The following is a 14,138-nucleotide window of genomic DNA, read 5'->3' as shown; positions in this document are numbered from 1 at the left end:
ATAAATATGGGCAGATAGGGATTGGCTTCAATAAGCATATGTTTCCACCTAACATATTATGTATTAGAGACATAATGCTCTTGATCCAAAGGAGAGATCAGTCTCATATTAAATCACTGACAAATGTTATATTAGGAAAAATGTGTCAAGGCAGGTAAAATTGCAGGAAGAGCCTCTGCCTTACTGTGTATCTCTGCATCCAAAGACTATAGTTTATTCGTATAATAGTGTACACACTACATGACCAAAAAGTACACTACCATTCAAAGGTTTACCACCACTTGGAAATGTCCTTGTGTTTGAAAGAAAAGCACATTTCTTGTCCATTAAAATAACATCAAATTGATCAGAAATACAGTGTAGACATTGTTAATGTTGTAAATGACTATTGTAGCTGGAAACGGCTGATTTTTAGGGAATATCTACATAGGCGTACAGAGACCCATTATCGACAACCATCACTCCTGTGTTCCAATGACACGTTGTGTTAGCCAATCCAAGTTTATCATTTTAAAAGCCCAATTGATCACTAGAAAACCCTTTTGCAATTATGTTAGCACAGCTGAAAACTGTTGTTCTGATTTAAAGAAGCAATAAAACTGGCCTTCTTTAGACTAGTTGAGTATCTGGAGCGTCAGCATTTTTGGGTTCAATTACAGGCTCAAAATGGCTAGAAACAAAGACTTTCTTCTGAAACTCGTCAGTCTAAGGCTATTCCATGCGAGAAATTGCCAAGGAACTGAAGATCTCACGCAACGCTGTGTACTACTTACTCCCTTCATAGAAACAGCGCGAACTGTCTCTAACCAGAATTGAAAAAGGAGTGGGAGGACCCAAGTGCACAACTGAGCAAGAAGACAAGTAAACTAGAGTGTCTGGCTTGAGAAACAGACACCTCACAAGTCCTCAGATAGCAGCTTCATTAAATAGTACCTGCAAAACACCAGTCTTAACGTCAACAGTGAAGAGGCGACTCCGGGATGCTGGCCTTCTAGACAGAGTTCCTCTGTCCAGTGTCTGTGTTCTTTTGCCCAACTTAATAATTTCTTTGTATTGGCCAGTCTGAGATGTTGCTTTTTCTTTGCAGCATCCCGGATTCACCTCTTCACTTTTGACGTTGAGTCCCATCTTATCAAATATAGTATCTAACATACTGTAACAGTCAGACTGGACAGCCGGTCCCATCTTATCAGATATAGTAACTAACATACTGTAACAGTCAGACTGGACAGCCGGTCCCATTTTATCAGATATAGTAACTAACATACTGTAACAGTCAGACTGGACAGCCGGTCCCATCTTATCTGATATAGTAACTAACATACTGTAACAGTCAGACTGGACAGCCGGTCCCATTTTATCAGATATAGTAACTAACTGACTGTAACAATCAGACTGGACAGGCGATCCCATCTTATCAGATATAGTAACTAACTGACTGTAACAGTCAGACTGGACAGCCGGTCCCATCTTATCAGATATAGTAACTAACTGACTGTAACAGTCAGACTGGACAGCCGGTCCCATCTTATCAGATATAGTAACTAACTGACTGTAACAGTCAGACTGGACAGCCGGTCCCATCTTATCAGATATAGTAACTAACATGCTGTTACAGTCAGACTGGACAGCCGGTCCCATCTTATCAGATATAGTAACTAACTGACTGTTACAGTCAGACTGGACAGCCGGTCCCATCTTATCAGATATAGTAACATTATGCTCTCATAAGGTCAGCAGACAGACATGGCATACAGCATCTGTCCCCAATGGCACTCTATCACTTACATAGGTCTCAACTTGTATGGTAACCTACAGGTCCGGTTCAAAAGTAGTGCACTATTTAGGGCATAGGGTGCCATTTGGGAGACAAACATAATCCACTATGAAAGGGGAAAAAGCCAAAGTCCACTTCACAAAATGACTCATTAAGATTTTGATCAAATCTTCTGGTTTCTAAGGAAATGCCATCGCAAAATTGCATTTTGCAGTGACGTTAGGCGCCCCCGGTTCACCATCCACTCCCATATGTTTCTACCGAGACATTAGGATCTGATATGATTTTGGGCAGAAAATACCGGGGGGGTTTCACCCCCCCTCCCCCACCCCCTTTTTTTGTTGTTGCTAAATGAGGCAATTGAATTTCCTTCATGTTCTCCGAGAGCACTTAGCTTAAGAGAATATACTGCTAAATCAAAAAGTCTTCAATCATCTCAAATCTTATCGGTCAGCTCCTGAGTGTAGTGTCACGTCGAACGCTACGGAGCAATCTGATGCACACTGACATATAGTAGGTGATGTTAGGAGACATTACGCTGTGTGTCTCTATGGCCTCTCTATTTCCTGTGACATCTGGGTCTGGCGAGGGGGGTAAGGATGGCATGTTCAAAGGCAGGACGCCGTAAGAGGAGAGAGAGGATGGCATGTCAAGGGTGAACTCAAGTGGATTGAAAGGGGATGTAACAGTCTAATTAAATCAAATGTTTTTGTCACATCACACCGACTACAATAGGTGTAGGTAGACTTTACCGTGAAATGTTTACTTACAAGCCCTTAACCAACAATGCAGAGTAAGAAACATTTGTACAATTTTTAAAAAGACATAGTAACACAATAAAATAAATATAACAAGGCTATATACAGGGATTACCGGTACCGAGTCAACGTGCAGGAGTACGAGGCAGTTGAGATAGTTGAGGTAATATGTACATGTAGGTAGGGGTAAAAGTGACTAGTCAATCAGGATAGACAATAATATATATTTATATTTTATTTTACCAGTTAAGAACAAATTCTTATTTTCAATGACAGCCTAAACAGTGGTTTTACCTGCCTGTTCAGGGGCAGAACAACAGATTTGCACCTTGTCAGCTCAGGGGTTTGAACTTGCAATCTTCCGGTTACTAGTCCAACGCTCGAACCACAAGGCTACCCTGCCGCCCAGAGTCTCAGCAGCGATTGTGAAGAGTGTGAAGAGTGTCAATGTGTGGACATGTTTAAACTACAAGTCTACAGTAAACAAACAAACATTTGACCAACTGGGGATATTTGTTTCACCACAAGGTGAAATGCTGTTTCTAGTCTAGAATTTAGGAGCTAGGGTTTGGTTTAGGGTTAGAGTTAGGAGCTAGGGTTTGTTTTAGTGTTAGAGTTAGGAGCTAAGGCTTGGTTTAGGGTTAGAGTTAGAGTTAGGAGCTAGGAGCTATGGCTTGGTTTAGGGTTAGGGTTAAGGTTAGGATTAGGGGTTATTGGAAAATAAATCGTATTTTGACTGAATTGTGTGACCGCACAATGTTAGTTGTACAAGACTGTGTGTGTGTGCGTGTGTGAGAGAGATTATGTAGTGTGTGTGTGTGTGTGTGTGTGTGTGTGTGTGTGTGTGTGTGTGTGTGTGTGTGTGTGTGTGTGTGTGTGTGTGTGTGTGTGTGTGTGTGTGTGTGTGTGCGTGCGCGCCTGTGTGTGTGTGTGTTGGAGTGTCAGTGTAGTATGTGTGTGTCCGCTGTGTGTTCATAGAGCCAGTGCAAGAACACGGGGTCAAAATAAATAGTCTGGGTAACTCAGATGAGCAGAACCTTGAGACTTCTTTAATATTTGAGATAGCTGTTGTCAGCTGTTGTTAACAAAGAGACTCACACATGTCACGCCCTGACCATAGAGAGCCCTTGGGGTTCTCTATGGTGTAATAGGTCAGAGCGTGACGAGGGAGGTTTTCGAGTTACTATAGTTCTATGTTGGTGTGTGAGTATGGTTCCCAATTGGAGGCAGCTGACGATCGTTGCCTCTAATTGGGGATCATACTTAGCGTGTCCCTTTTCCCACCGGCATTGTGGGATATTGTTTTGTTTAGTGCGCTATGTACTGCACCTTTGTTAATGTTTTGTTGTTTTGAAGTTTCACTGTAATAAATATGTGGAACTCTACTCACGCTACGCCTTGGTCTGTTTATTTATATAACGATCGTGACAGAATATCCCAACACTACAGCACCAAGCAGCGTGCCCTGGAGGTAAAGGAGAGTTGGTCATGGGAAGAGATACTAGCTGGATGCGAGACCCTTCCTTGGTGGGAGTGGCAAAGGAGTATACGAGGACAGCGACGATGCCGGGGTCCACGACCACAAACAGCCCAAGGGCAACCCCAAGATTTTTTGGGATGGGGGGCACAAGGGGCGGTCGGCTGAGCCGAGGAGAGAGCCAAAGACCATCTGGGAGTCGATGGAGGAGTTTGAGGAGGGATACCGGAGAGATATGTTGGCTAGGAGAATGCTGCAGCGCAGGCGTTTTGAGGAGTGTGTCATCAGTCCAGTGCAACATGTGCCGGCACCACACACCAGGCTTCCAGTGCGCCTTCCCAGCCCGGTACGTCCTGTGCCGGCTCTCCGCACTCGCCCTGAAGAGAGTGTCATCAGTCTGGTGAAACCTGTGCCGGCTCCACGCACCAGGCCTCCAGTGCGGTACATCCTGTGCCAGCTCCCCGCACTCGCCCAGAAGAGTGTGTCACCAGCCCTTAGTCTCCGGTGCCCAGTCCAGGCACGGCGTTCAGCCCCGCTTTATGACCGGATCCGCAGTCTGAGCGGGTGCTACGTCCCGCACCAGAGTCGCCACCAACGCTAGTTGCCCACCCTAACACTCCCCATCTAGGTTCGGGGGGTACTGTCACGCCCTGACCCTCTGGGTTCTCTATGGTGTAATAGGTTAGGGTGTGTCTAGGGGGTTTTCTAGCTTTTATTCTCTATGTTGGTGTAAGTATGGTTCCCAATTGGAGGCAGCTGATGATTGTTGCTTCTAATTGGGGATCTTACTTAGTGTGTTCCTTTTCCCACCTGCATTGTGGAATATTGTTTTGTTTCTGCACGCTCGTTAATTCTTTATTGTTGTGAAGTTTCACTGTAATAAATATGTGGAACTCTACTCACGCTGCGTCTTGGTCCGATTATTTATATAACGATCGATGACAACACGACCCCCCTGAGCTTCCCCGACGCTTCTAGATTTATATTTTCCATGTCCTTGGTCCGCCACAACTAGGATTTTACACATCTTCAGATCACATCACCAGAATAGTCTCGAACAGAGCTCATCCAGTTTATTCTCCAGTGATCGCACGTTCGCCAATAGAATGGAGGGTCGTGGCGGTTTATCCACTTTTCCGACAGTCTCGTCAGGTATCCTGCATACCAGCCTCTATAATGACGCTTCATCCATTTCTGAGTGTCTGGGATTTCGGCCTGGTCCGGTATGAGAATTATGTCCTTTGTCTCCAACTCATTGAAGAAATCCCTATCAAAATCAATGTTAGTGACAGCTGTTCTGATGACCAGAAGCGCTTTTCGGTCATAGGAAACCATGGCAGAAACATTATGTACAAAGAAAGATCAGCACAAAAAACAAAACACATAAAATAGCACAATTGGTCGGGAGCCCGTAAAACTGCTGCCATTCCCTCCAGCGCCATTCTGTAGCTGTGTCTCAGGTCCAAGTCAAGTGGATGTTTCATCTCCTTTAGATTAATTGCATGAAACCAAGTACAGTGCTCAAGTGGAGTGCTTAGCCACTGTCAGACAGACATGAGCATGCCCCCCCCCCGCTCCCTTTAGAGTGCACTTTGGCTGCAGAGAGGTCACATGGTCTGCAGTCTGTACAATGTCTAATGGTGATTAATACTGGCTAGATAAATGAGTCATCTCAACAATGTGAATGGTCCACCAGTTGAGATTACAGAAATGCTAATAAGGAAAAGGTGATATTAAAGCAGTCATGTTTATATCAGAGAAAAAAATAACAGATATTAGTTTCTTCCTTATTGGCCTGGCTCCACGGGGGGCAAAATTAGGGCTTAGCCCCCTCAGTTGAAACTTGAGCCCTCCTCAGCTTTATGTGTACATAGCCCATCTGTAAATAGCCCACCCAATCCACCTACCTCATCCCCATATTGTTTTTATTTACTTTTCTGCTCTTCTACTGCTCACAGTTGTAAATGAGAACTTGTTCTCAATTAGCTTACCTTGTTAAAATAATGGTGAAAAAAAATAAATAATAATAAATAAAAGTAATCTCCCTATATAAAAACAGCAACAAAAAAATGTCATGATTGAGTGACATGTTGGTAGGAAATCTTTATCTCCGCTGCGTCGTCAGCACCATGGACAGTTCCACTGGTTGGTTAGGTAGGCTATGGAAAAACACTGGGTGGTTAGGTAGGCTATGGAAAAACACTGGGTGGTTAGGTAGGCTATGGAAATACACTGGATGGTTAGGTAGGCTATGGAAAAACACTGGATGGTTAGGTAGGCTATGGAAAAACATTGGATGTTTAGGTAGGCTATAGGCTATGGAAAGACACTGGGTAGTTAGGTAGGCTATGGAAAAACACTGGGTGGTTAGGTAGGCTATGGAAATACACTGGGTGGTTAGGTAGGCTAAGGAAAGACACTGGGTAGTTAGGTAGGCTATGGAAAAACACTGGGTGGTTAGGTAGGCTATGGAAATACACTGGGTGGTTAGGTAGGCTAAGGAAAGACACTGGGTAGTTAGGTAGGCTATGGAAAAACACTGGGTGGTTAGGTAGGCTATGGAAATACACTGGGTGGTTAGGTAGGCTAAGGAAAGACACTGATGGTTAGGTAGTTAGGTAGGCTATGGAAAGACACTGGGTAGTTAGGTAGGCTATGGAAAAACACTGGGTGGTTAGGTAGGCTATGGAAATACACTGGGTGGTTAGGTAGGCTGGAAAAACAGGAAAGACACTGGGTAGTTAGGTAGGCTATGGAAAAACACTGGGTGGTTAGGTAGGCTATGGAAAAACACTGGGTGGTTAGGTAGGCTATGGAAATACACTGGGTGGTTAGGTAGGCTAATGGAAAGACACTGGATGGTTAGGTAGGCTATGGAAAAACACTGGTGGTTAGGTAGGCTATGGAAAAACACTGGGTGGTTAGGTAGGCTATGGAAAGACACTGGAGGTGGTTAGGTAGGCTATGGAAAAACACTGGGTGGTTAGGTAGGCTGGAAAAACACTGGATGGTTAAAACACTGGGTAGTTAGGTAGGTAGGCTGGGTGGTTAGGTAGGCTATGGAAAAAAGACATGGAAAACACTGGATGGTTAGGTTATGGTAGGCTGGAAAAACACTGGATGGTTAGGTAGGCTATGGAAAACACTGGATGGTTATGTGGTAGGCTATGGAAAAACACTGGGTAGGGTTATGGTTAGGTAGGCTATGGAAAAACACTGGATGGTTAGGTAGGCTATGGAAAACACTGGATGGTTAGGTACACTGGATGGTTAGGTAGGCTATGGAAAACACACTGGAAAAACATGGTTAGGTAGGCTATGGAAAAACACTGGATGGTTAGGTAGGAAAACACTGGATGGTTAGGTTTGGATGGTTAGGTAATGGAAAAACACTGGATGGTTAGGTAGGCTATGGAAAAACACTGGGTGGTTAGGTAGGCTATGGAAAAACACTGGATGGTTAGGTAGGCTATGGAAAAACACTGGGTGGTTAGGTAGGCTATGGAAATGGAAAAACACTGGGTTAGGTTAGGTAGGCTATGGAAAAACACTGGATGGTTAGGTAGGCTATGGAAAAACACTGGGTGGTTAGGTAGGCTATGGAAAAACACTGGGTTGGTTAGGTAGGCTATGGAAAAACACTGGTTAGGTAGGTTAGGAAAAACACTAGGTTAGGTAGGCTAAAAACACTGGGTGGTTAGGTAGGCTATGGAAAACACACTGGTAGGCTATGGTTGGAAAGACACTGGATGGTTAGGTAGGCTATGGACAAAACTGGATGGTTAGGTAATGGAAAACACTGGATGGTTAGGTAGGCTATGGAAAAACACTGGATGGTTAGGTAGGCTATGGAAAGACACTGGATGGTTAGGTAGGCTATGGAAAAACACTGGATGGTTAGGTAGGCTATGGAAAAACACTGGGTGGTTAGGTAGGCTATGGAAAAACACTGGATGGTTAGGTAGGCTATGGAAAAACACTGGATGGTTAGGTAGGCTATGGAAAAACACTGGATGGTTAGGTAGGCTATGGAAAAACACTGGTTATCGGCTATGGAAAGACACTGGGTGGTTAGGTAGGGAAAAGACACTATGGTTAGGTAGGCTATGGAAAACACTGGATGGTTAGGTAGGCTATGGAAAAACACTGGATGGTTAGGTAGGCTATGGAAAACACAGGTAGGCTATGGAAAAACACTGTGGTTAGGTAGGTATGGAAAAACACTGGATGGTTAGGTAGGAAAAACACTGGATGGTTAGGTAGGCTATGGAAAACACTGGATGGTTAGGTAGGCTGGAAAAACATGGTTAGGTAGGCTATGGAAAAACACTGGATGGTTAGGTAGGCTATGGAAAAACACTGGCTATGGAAAAACACTGGGTGGTTAGGTAGGTGGAAAGACACTGGGTGGTTAGGTAGGCTATGGAAAGACACTGGGTGGTTGGAGGTAATGAAAAGACACTGGGTGGTTAGGTAGGCTATGAAAAGACACTGGATGGTTAGGTAGGCTATGGAAAAACACTGGATGGTTAGGTAGGCTATGGAAAAACACTGGATGGTTAGGTAGGCTATGGAAAAACACTGGATGGTTAGGTAGGCTATGGAAAAACACTGGATGGTTAGGTAGGCTATGGAAAAACACTGGATGGTTAGGTAGGCTATGGAAAAACACTGGATGGTTAGGTAGGCTATGGAAAAACACTGGGTGGTTAGGTAGGCTATGGAAAAACACTGGATGGTTAGGTAGGCTATGGAAAAACACTGGGTGGTTAGGTAGGCTATGGAAAAACACTGGATGGTTAGGTAGGCTATGGAAAAACACTGGATGGTTAGGTAGGCTATGGAAAAACACTGGATGGTTAGGTAGGCTATGGAAAAACACTGGATGGTTAGGTAGGCTATGGAAAAACACTGGATGGTTAGGTAGGCTATGGAAAAACACTGGATGGTTAGGTAGGCTATGGAAAAACACTGGATGGTTAGGTAGGCTATGACTCCTTTGGATTTCCCTAAAAAGCAGAAGAAAAACAACGCTGCTCATCTGTGTTAGTTTACATAAATAGTGTGATACACCTCCGCATGTAATATTTAATTCTGATTAATAAGGATTGGGGTCAAGTTTACAGTTTAAAGCTGCTTCACTGAACTCTGCCTCACGCACCGCCACTACTGAGTTCAGTTAGCTTCTTAGCTAGCTGTAAAAGGTGTTATCGTTATTGGCCTATTTAGCTCTAACCAGCTAATCTGCCACTGCCAAGATGGATATCAGACATCCAACCACGAGGCTGCCACCAAGTCCAACAGATGATGCTGCAGATCTCTAGTTCGCTCCATGTGAACAGCCCCCCTGGCTTCCACAAGTACCATCTCAGGATAATGTCTCCACAGCCCCCTTTCCACCTCTGAGTGTTCCTGACAGTCTTGGAATAGAGGAGTCAGCCCTGGCTAGCCTAGAATGCTAACGCGGACAAGGCCTACACCCAAAGCGGCTATTCTAGCTGTACGTATGCTATCGATAGAATCAAAGGATTCGCTAGGCAAGGAGCAATTTGAAACGCACAGCACTGAGGAAAGAAAAACGAGTGAGAAGTGCTATACTGAGGCGTCAACACGAACGATAGGCAGCTGAAAAGGAAAGACACAATCCGGCTAGTTGTTTTTTTAAATCAAAATATTGGTGGTATAACCAGTGGCGTCATTATAGCACAAACCGTGGGTATGGAATGGGAAAAGGACTTCTTTAGCAATCTTATATTTTCATTGCAAAAAAACAATCTTGCTTAGTGTGCAGGGCACTCTCTACCATGCTGAGAGAGCACAACGGAGATGTCGAACCAACTTGTGACTTCTTGGTCGAAAGCACTCAATGGTCTCGGAATTTGAACTTGTTATGTTTTATTGTGAGTTTGGAGTAATATGAGCAGAATTCAATATAATTCCAATGTGAGAACCACCCGGAATGGTGGTTCCCCTCACCTATTTCACCCGGAATGTTGGTTCCCCTCACCTATTTCACCCGGAATGGTGGTTCCCTTCACCTATTTCACCTGGAATGGTGGTTCCCCTCACCTATTTCACCCGGAATGGTGGTTCCCCTCACCTATTTCACCCGGAATGGTGGTTCCCCTCACCTATTTCACCCGGAATGGTGGTTCCCCTCACCTATTTCACCCGAAATAGTAGTTCCCCTCACCTATTTCACCCAGAATGGTGGTTCTCCTCACCTATTTCACCCGGAATGGTGGTTCCCCTCACCTATTTCACCTGGAATGGTGGTTCCCCTCACCTATTTCACCTGGAATGGTGGTTCCCCTCACCTATTTCACCTGGAATGGTGGTTCCCCTCACCTATTTCACCCGGAATGGTGGTTCCCCTCACCTATTTCACCCGGAATGGTGGTTCCCCTCACCTATTTCACCCGGAATGGTGGTTCCCCTCACCTATTTCACCTGGAATGGTGGTTCCCCTCACCTATTTCACCCGGAATGGTGGTTCCCCTCACCTATTTCACCCGGAATGGTGGTTCCCCTCACCTATTTCACCCGGAATGGTGGTTCCCCTCACCTATTTCACCCGGAATGGTGGTTCCCCTCACCTATTTCACCTGGAATGGTGGTTCCCCTCACCTATTTCACCCGGAATGGTGGTTCCCCTCACCTATTTCATCACCTATTTCACCCGGAATGGTGGTTCCCCTCACCTATTTCACCCGGAATGGTGGTTCCCCTCACCTATTTCACCTGGAATGGTGGTTCCCCTCACCTATTTCACCCGGAATGGTGGTTCCCCTCACCTATTTCACCTGGAATGGTGGTTCCCCTCACCTATTTCACCCGGAATGGTGGTTCCCCTCACCTATTTCACCCGGAATGGTGGTTCCCCTCACCTATTTCACCTGGAATGGTGGTTCCCCTCACCTATTTCACCTGGAATGGTGGTTCCCCTCACCTATTTCACCCGGAATGGTGGTTCCCCTCACCTATTTCACCTGGAATGGTGGTTCCCCTCACCTATTTCACCTGCCCCCTTGGTCACTTTATCCTGCCGTTGGGTCTGGATCCATAAATTAATTTGGATAAAAATGACATATAGTGGTACAAATGTATGAAAGGATGGTAAACCCACATCACTATGATCAGGTCATGTACTGTTAGATGTACACACACACACACACACACACACACACACACACACACACACACACACACACACACACACACACACACACACACACAGACACACACCTGTAGCCTCCTCGTGCTTGATTACACCTCTGAGTGAACCTCCTATGCTACACTGCGTGAAGAGATGGGGTATCACCCCTACCTCAGTCTGCATCCTAAATCGCACCCTATTCCCTATACAGCAGCGCGCAATATAGGTAAGCCCTGGTACTGATCAAAAGTAGTGCACTATGTAGGGGACAGGGGGCCATGTAGGACGCAGTCTTCAGTGCCACACAGTGCCATTCCATAACGAACACTACAGAACACAACACAACGGCACGCTAGAAGACAGAAGTGTTCAGCCACAGTCTCCAACGACCATCAGACACAGGTCACTCACAGTGAGGCAACAAAACGTGGCAGGCGTGCAGGTAAGAATAAGAAAAAGAAGAGAGGGAATGAAAGACCCCCCCCCAACCCCTTTTGTCTAGCAAAGAGACCATTTATGCTGCTTGAATATGAGCCAAGGACAAGTCATCTCTCTCAATCTCCGCTGCATCAGGCTATACATTCAATAGTTGTTGATATTAAACTACAAGCAAAAGGTCTTTTTCATTCCAATAAACCACTCTCAAAACTCAACACTCCCAAAACTCTCAACACTCTGAAAGCAATAAAATCTTCTCCAGGTCTGGCCTTGCTCCAGGGGAGAAGGGGAATAATGCCACAGCTATCTATTGCAACCTAACGGAAATATGCTGCCGTACCATTTAAAATGACCCCAATAGCTCAGACTTTATGTTTGCTGCACCCTCATCACTGCCTTCCCAGCCTCCTTAGCTAAGCTGACAGAAATGTTGACCCACTCCAAAAGGTGAGCTCTGCAAAAGATGAATACATGGGTAATACTTGTCACTTTAATTGGCTATGGTTGTACCGAGAAAATGTGGATAAGAAATGGTACAACCGCTTGGCTGAACGTGATAACCATTCGAATATAACTGTAGTATTATCTTGAGAAACATTTTTCCGGTTCAGTCTTGTACGGACGCTCCTCTATTTCACCTCTGTGGCCACGTATTGACCAAATAAACACCTTAAATGATCATGACATTGTAATACATGTAATAACATAAAACATACCCGACCCCTGCTAATATACAGGTTAAGAGCGATCTACTGTGGTTTACCAGACACTTTCCTCTAGGCTTTGAAGCTGTAAGGACTCATTGATGTAATTGGTAAAGAGCCCCTCTTATCTAGAAGGACGTCATAACTAAAACAGATTTGTAGATAGTGATCCTCCTCTTATTGACATTATCCGATGCTGATACGAATTCCATTTGAAAGATATTTTAAAAATTATATAAAAAATGATATATATATACACTGCTCAAAAAAATAAAGGGAACACTAAAATAACACATCCTAGATCTGAATGAATGGACTAGTCTTATTAAATACTTATTTCTTTACATAGTTGAATGTGCTGACAACAAAATCACACAAAAATGATCAATGGAAATCAAATGTATCAACCCATGGAGGTCTGGATTTGGAGTCACACTCAACATTAAAGTGGAAAACCACACTACAGGCTGATCCAACTTTGATGTAATGTCCTTAAAACAAGTCACAATGAGGCTCAGTAGTGTGTGTGGCCTCCACGCATTGTCTGTCTTGCATTAGGAGGAACTCAGGGCCAACCGCACCAGCATATGGTCTCACAAGGGGTCTGAGGATCTCATCGGTACCTAATGGCAGTCAGGTTACCCCTGGCGAGCACATGGAGGGCTGTGCGGCACCCCAAAGAAATGCCACCCCACACCATGACTGACCCACCGCCAAACCGGTCATGCTGGAGGATGTTGCAGGCAGCAGAACGTTCTCCACGGCGTCTCCAGACTGTCACGCCTGTCACATGTGCTCAATGTGAACCTGCTTTCATCTGTGAAGAGCACAGGGCGCCAGTGGCGAATTTCCCATCTTGGTGTTCTCTGGCAAATGCCAAACGTCCTGCACGGTGTTGGGCTGTAAGCACAACCCCCAAAATTCAGAGATTTCCATACCCAACTATAACATCTTCCGTCAAGATAGAACTGCCAAAGGGGGAGGAGTTGCAGTATACTGCAGAGATAGCCTGCAAAGTAATGTCATACTTTCCAGGTCCATACCCAAACAGTTCGAACTACTAATTTTGAAAATTACTCTCTCCAGAAATAAGTCTCTCACTGTTGCCGCCTGCTACCCACCACCCTTAGCTCCCAGTTGTGCCCTGGACACCATTTGTGAATTGATCGCCCCCCATCTAGCTTCAGAGTTTGTTCTGTTAGGTGACCTAAACTGGGATATGCTTAACACCCCGGCAGTCCTACAATCTAAGCTAGATGCCCTCAATCTCACTCAAATCATCAAGGAACCCACCAGGTACAACCCTAACTCTGTAAACAAGGGCACCCTCATAGACGTCATCCTGACCAACTGGCCCTCCAAATATACCTCCGCTGTCTTCAAACAGGATCTCAGCGATCACTGCCTCATTGCCTGTATCCGCCACGGAGCCGCAGTCAAACGACCACCCCTCATCACTGTCAAACGCTCCCTAAAACACTTCTGTGAGCAGGCCTTTCTAATCGACCTGGCCCTAGTATCCTGGAAGGACATTGACCTCATCCCGTCAGTTGAGGATGCCTGGTCATTCTTTAAAAGTAACTTCCTCACCATTTTAGATAAGCATGCTCCGTTCAAAAATGCAGAACCAAGAACAGATACAGCCCTTGGTTCACTCCAGACCTGACTGCCCTCGACCAGCACAAAAACATCCTGTGGCAGACTGCAATAGCATCGAATAGTCCCCGTGATATGCAACTGTTCAGGGAAGTCAGGAACCAATACACGCAGTCAGTCAGGAAAGCGAATGCCAGCTTCTTCAGGCAGAAGTTTGCATCCTGTAGCTCCA

Source organism: Oncorhynchus keta, chromosome 1 (genome assembly GCF_023373465.1).
Source record: "Oncorhynchus keta strain PuntledgeMale-10-30-2019 chromosome 1, Oket_V2, whole genome shotgun sequence".
NCBI classification, from domain to species: Eukaryota; Metazoa; Chordata; class Actinopteri; order Salmoniformes; family Salmonidae; genus Oncorhynchus; species Oncorhynchus keta.
This window is presented reverse-complemented; position numbering follows the sequence as displayed.